An 11,194-nucleotide genomic window follows, 5' to 3' on the forward strand; every position below is an offset into this window, starting at 1 on the left:
ACAATTTCCCTGATCTCCTAATGTATCTCAATTCATGCTCATTTTTCATATGTATGTCATTTGATCTTTATTTTTCACACATGATCACATAATATTTAAACCATGTCACATATTGAACTCACACGTGCAGCGTCAGGGTATAACGTTAAGGTAAACGACCAAACAATACTCACTGAAACTTATGTGATTTTTTTTTTTCACTTATATTATTCAAGTTCAAACTTCAAGCTACAGTAGGTGGTAATTCAATTCCTCAGGCCAATTGCACTTCTAATCCTGATCTAGCATTGAGAACGGTTCGAGTCTGGCGTTCAATAGCAACACTAATCATTAGCTTTAGTGTGCAGTGATATAAGATTTAAGGTCTTTGGTCAATGCGCACGGTGATTAGGGGGCTGGTAGAGAGCAGTAGGGTGTCCATGGAGTAAATAGGCATTTTTATTTATCGCCATGCCAGGCGCTTCTTTGCGGAACAGCGCTCTTCCAAATTGAAATACAGCAGAGTTTATCTTTCTGATTAGGTCTTCAAGTACAGAGCTGCAGGCTATCATCTAAAAAACACTGCCCTTTGTCATCTAATTGTGGCAGGATTAATGTGCAAACAAGAGCCACGGATGGGGATTAGGATTGATTCAGGGTGAGGGCAAATGACAGGCCTTTGTCCACTCTGACACACTATACTGACAACTGGGTTAAAAATCTGCCTTACCACAGATAACTTGACCTGTCCTTGACCACTTTCCACACACACGCACACCACCAGTCTGTATAGCGTATAATGCAGATAACAAAACACCTGACAACAAGCGAAGCCGAAATATTTTTTCTTGTTTGCTCAAATCAGCAAAACCACTAGAGATTTAGCATGCATAATCAGTTCTATTGTATTTCTTATTGCATTTGTTTTCCAATTGAGAAATGCCACTTCAACCCCTTTGACCAATTCCCCTCGATATTTAATTAATGACCAAAGAACCAGGAGAAACAAGGCATCGGGGCTTGAAATGGCAATCAAATTATCAGCTAATGAGTTACCCAGTGAATATCATGCAGATTTCCATTTGTTATGATGGCGTAATGACAAACAGGTTACATAAAAAAAAAAACAGTTTGAAGATTTTTTTGCATCGTAAAAAAAGTGTTTCACCCTCCAAGACAAATTTCAAAGCATTAGTATCAAGTTTGTCTACTATACCAGTAGTGATAACACAAACGAAACACACCTATTGCTCAACATTTATTTTACGTGGACACTGAAGCTAAATCTAGTACATTCATTTTAACACCTTGAGATATATGAAAGGAATGTTGCTCTTTGTAGGTGTATCTAGATTAAGAACATCAAAAAAAAGTACACTGAAATTAAAGACAGAAATTAGATATCTGTTATTTGACCTCTTACCGACTTGTTTAAATGTACCATCACCATGACAGCTCAGTTAAGTCTCTTACACAAAAGCAACCAAGCCTAGCTAGCTATTTGTTGAGATCCATTACTTTTAATCAAAGCTTGTGTAGCGGCAAAACACACACTGTCTATCACAGTTCTGATTAGCTTGTTAACGCCTGCAGTCTGACCTTGGAAACGTTTGCTCTGCTAAATGATTCTGATGAGTGGAAAAGAAACAAGAGTCAGGGCTCAGAAATGTGACGCTTGCCAAATGGTCAGTTTTTCATGATTGTCATGGTGCTCTTCAAACGTTCAGGGATGTCCATCATTTTGCGAGGATAACAGTGTTAAAGAAGCGAACACAAAGCATGTTTCAATTGACATGTAATAGAACAATGTTTGTCACAAATATATCAGAGTGATAGCTTTTCAGCTTAGGTCAGTTAACGGTTTTCAAACTCATGATCTGTTCACAAGTTATATATTTAGAGCTGATGGGGAATTTTTTTTCCGAGGCTTTATGCTATGCTCTAGCACAGGAGCATATTTCTTAGGGGGCTTGCTGTCCTAACATATTTAAGTTTAGCCATCAGCAGTGATGAAACACCTGCTGTTGGGGAGAAACAAAGCGCACTAATCCAATATGTATTTCAGACATGTTAAACATCACCTGGTCCCTAGGCACCAGGCACTGCACGGCCATGGAACTGAAATTTAAAGCATATTTTTCTAATTTGTGCATGGACAATAAATCAAAATTAAGGGGCAGACAGTGAAATACATTTCAGTGCGAGCTGACAAAAATGCGGCGACAGCGACTGAACCGCATATGTTGCCCTACTCGGTTTGTGTGTGTGTGTGTGTGTGTGTGTGTGTGTGTGTGTGTGTGTGTGTGTGTGTGTGTGTGTGTGTGTGCACTCGCATATGTGTGTGTGAAAGTTGATTTAGAAAGACAGAGCTCTTGTCGCTTTGTACCTGATTGTTTGTATGAAACAATGACATCGAATGGTATCTTTGCAGAGTAAAAATATCACAGAAGCCCATTAGGATTTACTACTTGAGAGACAGTGGTTTCAATGCATCATAAAGTTTAATGCTAGGAAATATGTGCACGCTTGCATTTTAATGTCCATGGATCAGCCTTCCGCTTATATGGTAGGTCATCCATATTGTGCTTGGAGTTGTGTTTAAAACTAAGGGACAAAACCTTCCTTAGTGGGAAAGACCTTGCTGTAATTGTGTACAACACACAAAAGAGTTTCTACATGGAGTTTGGCCTCCATATAATAAAAATGTCACCAAATTACAGGGTTAAATGTATCTCTTCAGGGGTGAACACTGTAAATCTCAAGATGTTACTGTAAATATGATACAATAATATGCTGTTGCACTGAATATAGCATATAAGTCATTTACCGCTCAGTTTTGCTGTTGTTTTTCCTTCACAAGCCAGAATCTGAGTGATGATGATGTCCATGTGGTGGCAGCTGCAGATCGGACATTGATAGATGTAGGGAACAAGGCTGTCAATCAGCAAGCTAGAGTCCTTGGCCAGTCATGCAGTCAGTTACGGATATTCTCATACACACCCAGAAATGGCCTTTCCCACTTTATGATGTGATGAAGATACACTTCAGAGGCCCTATAAAACTATTTCTACAGTATGAAAGCAAAAAAACAACAATACAAAAACAATAAACCTTTTAAATACCATATCTGTGATTCTACAGAGCATCAGATTTTTGTCTTTTACAATTCATCCTTGAACACTTGTGTATGCGTAACAAATATTTTCGAGGCAAATTATGTAAGAAAAATTTGCTGCTTAATCATTTCAAAAACTGCTTCAATGTACAATCATCAGATACATGATTCCTCAACCTCTGTCACTCTAATTGACGGAAATATTCAAGATTTTATTATATGCGAATGCATTACACACTCTCATATTAAGGCAGTCTCTCATTAACAGAAAGCACAATTAGTGATAAACTAGCCATGGCGGCCCGACTCATTAGATGGTGAAGGTTTATTTAAAATCTGAGCAGTGCCTTGTTTCCACTCTATTCTCCACCATATGTATGCATTAATTAGGGAAATGTGGAGGAGGAGTGGATTTGTGTGTGTGTGTGTGTTAGTGTGTGTGTGTTAGTGTGTGTGTGTGTGTGTGTGTGTGTGAGAGAGAGAGAGAGAGAGAGAGAGAGAGAGAGAGAGAGAGAGAGAGAGAGAGAGAGAGAGAGAGAGGGAGAGAGAGACTGCAAGAAGCTGTGTATGATCTTTCATGTTTCGCTTCAGCTCTACCCTCTCTAACTGAGGATCTAATCAATCTGCCGGCTATTAAGTTTGTTAATTGATAATGCATACAAATTAGGCTGAGTGCTGGTTCTTTGGAGACTTAGAGCAGGTGATTTTAGGCACCAGTCCAAATGGACTTTTAAAGCAGTCAGGTGAAATCTATGAGACAAAATGAGCAAACCTACAGCACTGGAGCTCTACTAGGTGTAACGGTTTTAGTTCTGGGAGACACCATAGACTGAATTCACCATAAAACAACACAGCACATAGAACGATATAGAGACTCTTCAAGATGCATGTGAAGGTCAGGGTCAATTTGCAGACCTGCAAATCTAGATTAGGTCACCAAGCAGACCAAAGAAGTACTTGAAAAACTATTACAGCAGAACTGTTAAACATAATAAATAAATTATAAAAAATATATAACTTGTCATATTTCACTGATTTCAGTGATTATAGTTTTCAAATAACAAACCAGCTTGGCTTCTTTTGCTGTTGCTCCAATCTCTAAAATGATGTAGCTGAAGGCAGCTGATGAGACCAGAGATTAACAACAGATTTCTATAGACTGATGAGCTTAATGTTAATGTTTAAAATCAAAATAGATATATGTCTCATCTATATGGTCTATGGTACTCAACAGTATTAAAATAAAGCTCCAGTAGGAAACAAACATAACCGATTCAATATCTTATTTATACCCTTAAACTAGCCACTGACACTGGTTAAGCATTTATAGGTCATTGTTGTCGTATTTAACTGCTAATCTGGACTTTTGCAAGCAAAGAATTTTATCTCAATAGACCTGAACAAATCTTACTTAAATTCCTATTGATATACATTAGCCCGAAGGCCATTAAGGTTTTCCCAAATCGGTACTAATGCAGTACTATTGGTAGTATTATACACTGGATGTCATTACAATGCAGGAAAAACAGCTAATTTTGTGGGGTCTTGTTTTCATTATCTTAATATGAAAATGCAATTTACAGGCACGTTCAAATCTTAACAGGTGCTTTTAGAATGATTTAGCCACTTAACAAGTCTGAGGAAATATTTCTTCACTTTCATCTCTTAAATAAAATCTGGTGACCAGTCCAAGTGTGTAGGATGAGACACACTAGAGCTCAAGAAGGCCAACTGTTTTCATTTTCATACATGCCCTGGCAACGTTCGAAACCTCCCACATTGCCACTTTCACTTCCATCTCACGTCATTCCATTTCTGAATCCATCAAATGCATCTCACAATGCAAATGAGAAAAAATAAACATTAACAACTCGCAGGCACTGTACCATCAGACATAAATTAGCCAGACAAACCTGGAGTGACACATACCATCAGGGTAACGAGTAATAAAGGCTAAATAATGATCCAAATATTCACCCATCTTTATGGTTGATGCCAGGAAAAAATTCCATTAATCTGCCACTTAATTAGTAATGCACTTATTTGAAATGCAAAACAGTTTTCTCATAACAGAAAACACACACTCGGAGGAAATCCTGAACTAAACAACAGCGCAAGTGCATTCTAGTCTTTCAACTGTCAGCAAGAGCAATTAGATGAATTAAATAGTGATCAGAACCTTAAATAGTGATCAGAACCTTATTTAAGATCCTGTGTATTTTTCATATGTTGTAAGAATTTTGATTAAATATGTATTTAAGATTTTATATATATTTCGATAGTTATATAGGACATTTCATGTTTGGAATCTTCAAGTCTAATATGGTGGAGTCAGTTGTCAGATCAGTTTGTGCACTTGTCTGGTTATTGCTGTGTATACATCCCACTGAGTCAAAAAGATGTCCAAACGTGCCAGCTTCATTCTCTAATCAAAGCTCCCTGATTTGGTCAGTTTTGCCACATTGGAGACATTCTCTATTACAGAGATAAATAGCAGTGGGCCAATTGTCAACCCAAACTTGTAAGCTAATAAATTATTCCAATTTTCTCCCAACAGATTTCTCCAGAGAGTACTGCAAGGAAATACACTTTTTGATTAGTGAATTTTCTCTGTGTGTGTTGGTGGTGGTGGGATTGGGGATTGGCTGGGGAGGTGGGGTGGGGTGGGGGGCATGCTGGGGAAGGCTGCTGATGCATGTGTGAACGCATGTGTGTATGTGTGTGTATGCATGTCGGCTTTGATTAGAGACACTGCTTCTCGGGGTGGACGTTAGCTGAAAGGCTGTCAGTTTCTAATGAACTGACAGAGGCTGCTTTTGCCCACCTCTCCCAGTCTGGGAATGGTGAGGAAAATTAGCCTTAACCACAATATCCTCTCTGAAATGCTGCAGGGTTGCAGGGACATGTGACTGAATATTAATGTAGCCAGCGCCCAGGAATATATCCAACGTGGAACATATCCAATACTAAGAAAAACTCACGCAGGAAGGACACCAACAAAAAACATGGCCTGAACTTTCAAAATGCACCACTGAGCCAATTAGAATTACTTTTTATATTGTGCACAACATAACAGTTAACAGATAACAGTTTTCTCTAATCTTAACCTGTATATACACTGTTGTCTCCCATGTAGAAATAAATTTCCCATTTATTACAGAGACCTAGCTAATTAATGTTTGCTCACCAAATTATATTAATATTATTTCTTAATATTATTAATAATATTAACCCTTTAAGCAAACATTAGGTAACATTAACATAGCAAGATAAAATATTGATATTAATATTAATCTAATATTATTCTAGCTAGTGAAGTTAGTTAGCTAGCTATTCGGAAAAAGCTTATCAAATGCATATCAAATCAATTCAATGCATTTATAAACATGTTTTATTACATTCTTTTTTTGAGCTTTTAAAAATGTATTTAAGATATGCATAATTGGCAATTAAAGACCTTAAATAGGAGAATGATTATTAATATGCAGCAATTATTATAAGCTCCAATTGTTTAGTCATTTTAACCTAAACACATGTATGTATTGTGAGAATATTACTTGTTTTTAACAAGACATTATTATTATTATTATTATTATTATTATTATTATTATTATTATTATTATTATTATTATTATTATTACTACTACTACTACTACTTTTACATGAAAAAAAATATTTAGCAGGGTAGAATATCTCACATTAATGCAAAACCCAATAGCTCAGTCTTATAATAGCTTTGTCCATCATCAAGTAACAAATATGTACACAGTGGACAATATATTGGCACCAGTGAACATGAACACACAGACCATTTATCATTATCACAGAATGCCCTAAATTATTACCTCTCTGAATCTCAGAACAAGGTCAAGGAAATGCTGAATGTAAATTAAACTTTGAAGGGTCAGCGGTTTTTACTTTCCCTATTCATCTTTTCTCACCTTCCAGCTCCAAGTGTAGAAGTGCAAGGTAATTACATTTCAATGGGTGGCAGAGCCTCATTATATCCTCCTACAGCAATCTTCTGGAGGCTGAAGACTATGTAGCAAGACTTCGTCAAAGCCCATAGGTTTCGCTGATTGCACATATTTGTTGATTTCATTTCTTACTGTACACACCATTCTGCAGAAGAGTATATGCATAAGTTCCCATCATTTTCATATGAGAGTTCGTACACTTCAGATTAGGCTCCTAATAAGAGTGTGAGCTCACTGCTGGTTTCAGCTAATAAGAAAACTTATTTTTCTACCGTCTCTCTGTTGGAGGCAACGTTCTGGAGGAAGGACCCCTTCCCCAGGGTTGCTGTGTGTGTGAGTGTGTGTGAGTGTGTGTGTGTGTGTGTGTGTGTGTGTGTGTGTGTGTGTGTGTGTGTGTGTGTGTGTGTGTGTGTGTGTGTGTGTGTGTGCGCGTGCAGAGAGCAAAGCAACCAGCTGGGTTGTAGGGGTAATAAAGAAGGAGAATCAATAGGGCATGCAATGGAGCCAAGGTGCTGCCATTTATCACGGCGCTTCTCTGACTCCAATCATTCATCATGCTCAATGAGGCAGCAAATAGGAAAATGACTATTTGTATCAAACACATCTGCACTCATCCACTGAGGTATTTTATTCCCATTAACTCCCAAAGTAAAATACCCACTTTTTTCAGCCATACTGAGGACCTGTGTGTGTGTGTGTGTGTGTGTGTGTGTGTGTGTGTGTGTGTGTGTGTGTGTGTGTGTGTGTGTGTGTGTGTGTGTGTGTGTGTGTGTGTGTGTGATGTGTGTTCATATTTGTTGCAGTTAGTGGTTGTAAAAATCACATTGTACAGATATCCTCAGAGCTACATTCCTTTTGCTTTCCAGTTCTGCTACTTCAGTAATCTTGTGTGTTTGTGCAAATTTCTTCTTTCCCCGTTTGCTTCAATTCTCTCATTTAATTATATAAGCCATAATTTTGGTAGGTGTCTTGTTCACCCCAGTAATGAATATTTCAGTAAATATGCATTTCATTATCATATAACAATCTCTAATTTTTATTCATAAATGATCATTTGGAGATATGGTGGCTGTTAATTTTCTCCAATTGAGGCTACATTATTAAAAATTAACATAACTTCGTTAATGAAGTGCTTGTGAATATTGAAAGAACGGACATGTGTAAAAATGTTTTCGGTAATTGTGCTTTTGGGGGACAATATTTGTATGCCAATATCATGATAAAATAGAATGATTCTATTTACTATAAAAAGAAGAATGCAATAGAGTTGTGGCTGTACATTTGTTTACAAAATGCTATTATTCTGTATGTTAATGTTTTACAACAAGACTCTAGAAACGTCCTTCATATTATTATAAAACTCTGAAACATCCCTTATGGAGTCTATTACCAGTCAATTGTCACAACACAGACTCTTACATACTCAAGGAGTATGCACTACATTGTGGCCTGTGACATATCTGAATGACATATTTTGCATTTCTCATCCTGATCCATCCTTGTCCTCCATCTAAGAGGCACAATATTATTCAATTGATTAGAATGGCTTGTGCTTTGTTTGTGTAGACTAATAGTGATTTATCGCATGGACCTCAAATCAATTTCAATCATACTAGGACAAAACACACATAAAACACAATTAATGGCCTGTACGACAATTTGTGCTTTGTATCTTATCATAAGCAAAAAAGAGAGATTGGGTCAAAAATGCAAAAACATTCTCTCCATCCTATGGCAGAAACTACAGTCACCTAGAAATCTTACCAATCACTGTGAAATTCACTGACACAGGTATTAAATTCATAGCTACAATGCGTTTGTAAAAATTAATTCCACATCATTTTTTTTGGTCTGAAACTATTATTCACCATGTGCAACAATTATTAAGGAAGACATGTGGCATTACCTACTGTACTTTTTAAACAAATCAACTTTTGTTTTTACTGGAAAAGTTTTTCAAAATGTTAAATATGTAAATATGTGTGTGCGTGTGTGTGTGTGTGTGTGTGTGTGTGTGTGTGTGTGTGTGTGTGTGTGTGTGTGTGTGTGTGTGTGTGTGTGTGTGTGTGTGTGTATGTGTGTGTGTGTGTGTGTGTGTTCAGGCTTTAGTTCTTAAACTATTTAAAATATGGTGAATTTCTGACCAGCAAATATTTTAAATGAATTATATTCTAATTGGAAATTGTGATTAAATACTTTTTAAATAAATAATCAATAATCTTTAATGTGGTATTACTTATAGTGTTATTAATTATGCCACAAGTGTCATAAGCACAGGCAGTAATAGCAGTGACATTGACAACAATGAGAGTATTACCAGTTAGAGAAACAACAATGGGGAATAACACCAGTGACAGTAACACTGATGAGAGTAGCACTAGTGACAATAACACCAGTGACAGTAACACTGATGAGAGTAGCACTAGTGACAATAACACCAGTGACAATAACACTGATGAGAATAGCACCAGTGACAATAACACCAGTGACAGTAACACTGATGAGAGTAGCACTAGTGACAATAACACCAGTGACAGTAACACTGATGAGAATAGCACTAGTGACAATAACACCAGTGACAGTAACACTGATGAGAGTAGCACTAGTGACAATAACACCAGTGACAGTAACACTGATGAGAATAGCACTAGTGACAATAACACCAGTGACAGTAACACTGATGAGATTAGCACTAGTGACAATTACACCAGTGACAGTAACACTGATGACAATAGCACTAGTGACAATAACACCAGTGACAGTACAGCTGTGAAAGTAGCAGCACTGACAGCATAACCAGTCATAGTAACACCAATGACAGTAACCCCAGTGACAGTAACATTGATGGGATTAGCACCAGTGTCAGTATAAGCAATGACAGTGACACCAGTGACAGTAACACCAATGGAAATAACACCACTGATAATAACACTAATGACAGTAACACCAATGAGAGTAACACGACTGACTGTAACATGCATAACACTAAGACCATTGACAGTATCACCAGTGACAGTAATACTATTAATAGTAACACCAGTAAGTAACAATTATTTTAAGGAAGATTGAAAGGTGTTGCTCCAATGACATCTAAATTATCCACAAGAACATTTAGAATTATTTTAGAATAATTTTTTTAAATAAGTGACAGACATTACATGAACTACAAGGTCAATGGTTCTTTGTAAAATTTTAAGAACTTATTTTATGTTAATTTTCATATATCATTAATGTATGTTACGCCTGTGGCAATGGCATTTCAGTGAATAAAGAATTTTTAGTAGCACAAACTCTTTTTTTAGCCCTGGCAATTTTAAGGATTAAAAAACAAATGTACAAAACGATTGAAAGTTAAACCATTGTTTATTGCTTAGGGAGATTTGAAGATATAAACAGATGTTTGGGGTTATCTGAAAATGTTTCAATTATTTTCTGGCCAATAAATGAAGTGACTGGTTTGTCCCTATACCCTAAGAATGGCTCCAGAGTTATTTAGAAGGAGATCTACCACCCGTTGCCACCCTCAACCTGACCCATCCTTATAGGTGGACACCTTCAAATTCATAAAATTCATAGGATTCTTCACAAATGACTGAACACAATTTTATACCGATTTCCTTATTATGCAAATATGCACAACATCGAATTTGGGCCAATTAGGTTCCCCCACAGATCCAAATCCACCCGTTTGTGCAGTAATTGCAGGCACTATCACATAATTACGTGGCTAATTGGGAATATTTGTGGCAGATATAGCAAATTCAAACTCAATTCGTTTTTAATTCAACTAAACATGATACGCAGTTAACTGATTGAAGTCTAATATATCCGACATTGTGTGGGGATTTTAGGACCTTACCATGTTATTTGCATAAAAGGCTTCAAAATATCGATTGACCAAATGCATTTATTCTAACGTCAAAGTATATTGTTAATGCTTCTTTAAAAGCCACTTTATTTGCATATGTGATATGACTGGAATGAGACGTGGAAAAGTAGGTCTAAGTAATATAGGACATTTGGGGGTTAGCCTGGTAAGAGCTTAGGCTATTTATAGATTGATGGAGGTTAGAGGAAATTATGAAAATGGATTACATTCAATTATAGTAGACATAGTCTTCCC

This window comes from Tachysurus fulvidraco, chromosome 9 (assembly GCF_022655615.1).
Source record: "Tachysurus fulvidraco isolate hzauxx_2018 chromosome 9, HZAU_PFXX_2.0, whole genome shotgun sequence".
Taxonomy (NCBI): domain Eukaryota; kingdom Metazoa; phylum Chordata; class Actinopteri; order Siluriformes; family Bagridae; genus Tachysurus; species Tachysurus fulvidraco.